We start from the raw sequence: 5,429 nt of genomic DNA, 5'->3' as shown, positions 1-5,429 counted from the left end.
TGGTTGGAGAGATGATGTTGGTGGAGCGAATTGAAAGTACTAAGAGGCTCTACTATGCATTGTTTCTACTCACTATGTTGATGTCCATGTTGCTGCAGTGCTTCTACTCGTACAGTGATTTTGAAATATCATCGTCGTGCTCTGCATACTGATCGATGGCATCGAGCTCGCCATCGGGGTCGTATGTTATTGTGTGCTGCAAAAAATAGGTGGGCATTCCCGTCGACAAATATATTATCACTTTGGGCTTCTATTCTTGTACTAGTGATATTGAACATCACAGGCTCTAGGTCTGGCTTTAGCTGTAATGGCCATTAATGCCGCATCACTCTTTTTTTTCCCGCATAGTGACCTTGAGAATGAAAGCTTATGGCCTTCTGCATGTAACTAAAAGAGTGTGGTTGGAAAGGTCCGCGCTGCTGCGAGTAGGGGTGGGAGAAAGCATAAAGCCAATGGCGGTGCTGGTTGGCCAGATGTTGTTGCCTTGCAGTGCCTAGCACGAGTTCCACTTAGTAGGCTAATCCCTAAACCTCATGGCAGCGGCGAGCGCGTCTACAAGGAAGCGGAGGCTTGCGGAGGAGGGGGAAGTGGAAGAGGCAGCCATAACATTATTGCATTGGAAGAACACTTGAAGGATTTACAGAAATGCTATGTGCGGAGAGAAACAGCACATAAATCTGCAGAGGATCTTCGACATGTATGGGAGGCAAGGTATGAGCGGGATCTATGGAATGCACGGAATAAGGTCACAGTATAGCTAGAACAACTGAACACTGAGTTTTCAGCGTTAAGTGATGATTTACAGAGAACAAGTTCCTAGATTTAAAGCCGATTGCAAGCTGCAATCCTCCCTTCCAGAACTCACAGCAAAAACCTACTTGGAACATATTGTGGAACTAGGGCCACCTTCAGCTGTGGAGAAAGAGGGACTGCTCTACATGCAGACGGTGCATGGGGAGAACAAGCCCGTATTTCTTTTCCAGCTGCTTCCACTCACCATAATCCATGTTTGGGCAGTTTATTGTTGACTTCAACTCTAATTAGGAAGCTCTATCTCCTGGTGTCTACAAATTGGTTGAATGCCTTTGCTATGAGGTGTTGGGAGGGGTGAAATATGTTACTGAAATAGAGATGAAACAGGCTTTCAATTCGACAATAGCCAGGCTGCTTGAGTGCACGGTTTCTCCCGTGTGACAGGCCTCTAATGACATGCGTAAAATTCTGGAGGCCGGAAATTCTACTGAGGGGTGTAAGAGCGTAGCAACTTGCATGCCACAAGCAAGTTTTTGTGTGTGGCAGGCACACCATGCAACCAAAAAGGGTTTGCGTGTAGTTAGTAGGAGAGGAATAGGAGACATAGGCGACTGATTGCGACTCGTCAAGTGACCACAGCCGCAAATTTAAAAAGTGGGTGAGCCGTTTTCACTGGCGGTTGAGGATGGCGGTGACTGGTGGAGAGTGAGAGAGAGTATGATTGGTTTGCAGTCCAAAGCTTGTGGCATAGGAGTCTGGCAACGTTGCTGCATGGGGTTGGGTGGTTGAGCCGAATGAGAGAGAGAGAGAGAGAGCGTGTGGCCGGCAGTGGACCAAAGAAAGAGAGGGAGATCAGGGGTTGAACCGCTGAATGGCATCGAGAGGGGCCGGCTGAAAATGGCGAGTGGTTGGGAGAGCAACTGTTGCATGCAGGAGAGAGAGAGTGAGAGAGAGAGAGACAGAGAGAGAGAGAGAGAGAGAGAGAGAGAGAGAGATGGTCGAGTGAATAGTGGTGGGCGTTGCAGTGCGAGTGAGAGTGGGAGCATGCGGTCCGATACACCTGCATATGGTTGATGTTGTCGGATGACTTGGCCGTCGTTACCACTGTCGTAAGGCCAAGGTTGAAGTGGTTACTGGCAGCTATCGCTCGCCTTGCGCTCATGTCCTCAATTAAGCATGCCTTTGGTGAGTTTTCCAACGTTCTTGTCAAGCTGAGGAGGAACATCAACACGCTAGTTTGCGAGTATACAAAAAACATTCATTTTGCGATTTGTGAAAGTTTGTCAGGGTTGGTTCCCACTACGAGCTACTCTTCTTTCAAGTTTAGTCTCATATTCAAGCTCTCTCTATAATCCCTTGATTTTCTCTATGTCATAAGGACATGATAGAGATTCTTCAAGATCTCTTTGAGTTTATGTTATGATGGTAAAATTATCGGGTCACTCTTCTTCTCCTTCTTTTGACAATTTTAGTCATCTTCTCCCTCTAATCTAAAGAAATCAATACGGTGTTTTTCGCTCTCTGCCAAGAAAGAGATCAGTATGTGTGTTCCTATGTCATCGAAGACAGCTAAAGTTTTGTTTTTTTTTTCTTCTTCTATTGCATCTGCTCTTCGTTATATTCTATGGAGGGTTATGAACTATTCCTTTTTTTTTCATTTAGTATCTCCTTATAAATTAGTCTAATCCATTATATTATTATGTTTAATCAACATAATTATACTAACAATTTCTATATCATTAAAACAAAGAAGGGGCTCTCTTTAATTCCAAAAAATCACTACTTATATCATGCAATCAACAATGATTACTGCAGATTGAAGCAATTAACAGAATCTACAAACATAAGAAAGCAAAGTACTTAGCTGCAGCTTGTCAAAATATGTAGTCTTGGAGCATAGCCTATGCTCTAATACCACTGCTACAGCCGGAGGCGTGGAGTTCCCTGCAAAATACCCGAAATAGCATACGACAAACCATAACACAGACTAATTGACATACCTGGCAACCACATAGACGCATAATCGTGAGATACACTAACAGAATGAGACAGAGTGCGAGAGAGAGCAATAAGGCGCGTGCAGACGCACCTCCTAGAAGGGAGTGCTACGCCAGCACGCGAGAGAGAAGAGAGGAGAGGTGAGAAGAAGAACGCAGACAGTGGGTGCAATCTCCCCCCATGCAAGAGTGACCATTTCCCTCTTGCACGTATTTCATTTATAGATTTCTTGAATGGTCAAATTGAGTACAAACTGGCCGGCCGGTCATAAATGGCCAAAGCTCATAAAGAGCACTTGAATAATAAAATGTACATAAAATATGATATCCTTTGCAATAGCCTAGCTCTGTCAAGCCTTTTCCACCTGTCAGCTGCAATAAATAATAACATATCAATTCCATAACATGCACAGTGCACAGTAAGATGAGAGCACCTATCCTCGACAACAAAAACCCTTTTTAAAGGGGTGCCAAATTGTAAAGCCATGACATATGTTTCCGTCGCTACACCTTCTTTCTGAAGAACCCCTCAAAATTCTTTCTTGCACTTCATATTGTTTTCTATGCATTTATGTGTATGCATATAGGATGTCCCATCATTGGACATAAGCATTACACGCTCTTTTTTGCTTCCACCTATGCATCTTGAACGAACTACAATGTCCAAACCAATGTTCCATCATGCTACCCTCATATATTTGTTTCCCTCTTATTTCCATATCCATCAGCAAATAATCCCTTCAATACTTTATTAATATTTCGCATGCTAATAAGTACTCCAATACTGTGCGTATCCCAAAGGAACTTTTTTCCACTTGGTTTTTTCCCTTTGGTCATCCATGAAGTGGACAAGCGAGAGCATGTGTGTGTGTGTGTGTGTGTGTGTGTGTGTGTGTGTGTGTGTGTGTGTGTGTGTGTGTGTGTGTGTGTGTGTGTGTGTGTGTGTGTGTGTGTGTGTGTGTGTGTGTGTGTGAACGAGCACGTGGTCTGCGTGCACGCGTGCGTGCGTGTGTGTGTGTGTGAGCGAGCACGTGGTCTGTGTAGCGAGGAGAGAAAGTCGAGCACGACAAGTTGTTCTCTGTGCCTGCATCCTCTTCTCCAGCAGGCTCAGCCCCTCAACGCACGTGCGTGCGTGCGTGCGTGCGTGTGTGTGTGTGTGTGTGTGTGTGTAGCTATATTAAATCTTACTTAATAAGACATAATTGAACTTTTACATTCAAAAGACAACTGGCCAAGGATCAATGAACTGATTTGTACGAAAATAACTCAGTATCAGAATTATCTAAGTACAAAGATTGTGAGAAAGAGATCCTCTTTCAATGTGGTTTGGTAGTAAAAAAACTTCCCCGTTTTTCAATGGATATTTCATAACAGAAGTGCTGCTTGCCAAAGAAAAGAAACCCTCCCAGATAAGATAGAGTCCTTACCTGCATCCATCCAAACAAGACAACAATTCAGTTAGCCTTGGATGTGTTTTACAGGTATTAATGGACTATATCAGTTGTTATCCATGTCCATCTTTACAGAATTTAATTACTTTAGACAAGCTAGGTTATAGAGATTTTTTTAAAAAAACAGTGAGGTCTACTTGTTTAAGCCATAGCTTGGTAGCTATGCTTGAGCTCATAGAAACAGCCATATACTTACTAGTCAATAAAGTTTTGTAAAAACTCCATTCTTATCACGTGAGACCACATTTCTCGAGTCATATCTCGGTATTTATGCCAAGTTTTGCGAGTACCAACCATATACTTACCTTCAATTTCCCAAGCTTTCTCCATAGCTAGGTAGCTATGCTTAAAAATAACAGTAGCAACTATTCTCTTTCCAAAAAGAGTATCAAAAAAACCTATTCAAGTGGAGCTTTTATGTTTATGAGAAAGAGGTCAAATTTTTCCGCAATGTTGAGAGTAATCCCCACATTCTTACCTTCAAAAAACTTTGAGTTTCTCATTAAGCCCTTAATATTCCATTCAGTTCGACAGTATTCAGCTCTATTTTAGCCAAGATACTTTTAAGTGTAGCGTCTTTTTATCAGTTCCTTTCCACATGCTAAAAAAACCATATACTTTCCTTCATAAAGAGCAGAATATCCAAAGATTGGTAGTTCCCCTAAAAAAAACCCCAGGGTTATGCCAAGCAAGAGGTCATCCTTCCTCACATTGTGAATCCATACACAGTACCCCATGTTTTGGATGATACAAAGCTAAGATTAGCTTTTTTAAAAAAAACCAGTTTTAACGTCAAAAGATTAGTTAAGCCACAAGTTTGAGATAACTCGCAACAGCTTGAGAAAAAAGCCAAAAAAAAACCAGTTTTTTTTAAAAAAACAGCGACATAACCAATCCATCATGCTAGTTTTTTTTCCAGAGCCAAGTGACCATTAGGTTCACACTCAAATGCTGCTTCTATTCATATATTTGGAAAAAACCAATTTTTCCGTCAGTTGAAACAGATGTTTAAGAACGGCCATGAAGCCAAGCCAACCAATATACTCCCAACCATATACACCTGTACATGCCAACATACTGCCCCATATCTACCTAATAATTTTATGCAGAGGTGAAGTCTTTCCATGGTTTTTTTTAGAGCCATTTCATCATAATGTGGCAAGCCTCGGCTTCTATGACAAGTTTCTCTCTTCAAAAAAAAAACCGAAAACAGAAAATACCTCCCTTC

At 42.1% G+C, this 5,429-nt stretch overlaps 1 pseudogene; it reads left to right on the top strand.

Moving 5' to 3' along the window:
• The first annotated feature begins 317 nt into the window (after positions 1-317).
• On the top strand, positions 318-1,028 carry LOC147460247 (uncharacterized; annotated as a pseudogene).
• The last annotated feature ends 4,401 nt before the right edge of the window (positions 1,029-5,429 follow it).

The sequence above is a fragment of the Adiantum capillus-veneris genome, chromosome 4 (genome assembly GCF_014529385.1).
Source record: "Adiantum capillus-veneris isolate H3 chromosome 4, ASM1452938v2, whole genome shotgun sequence".
Classification (NCBI taxonomy): Eukaryota; Viridiplantae; Streptophyta; class Polypodiopsida; order Polypodiales; family Pteridaceae; genus Adiantum; species Adiantum capillus-veneris.
Note: the sequence above shows the minus strand (reverse complement) of the source record. Positions and strands in the feature narration are given on the sequence as shown.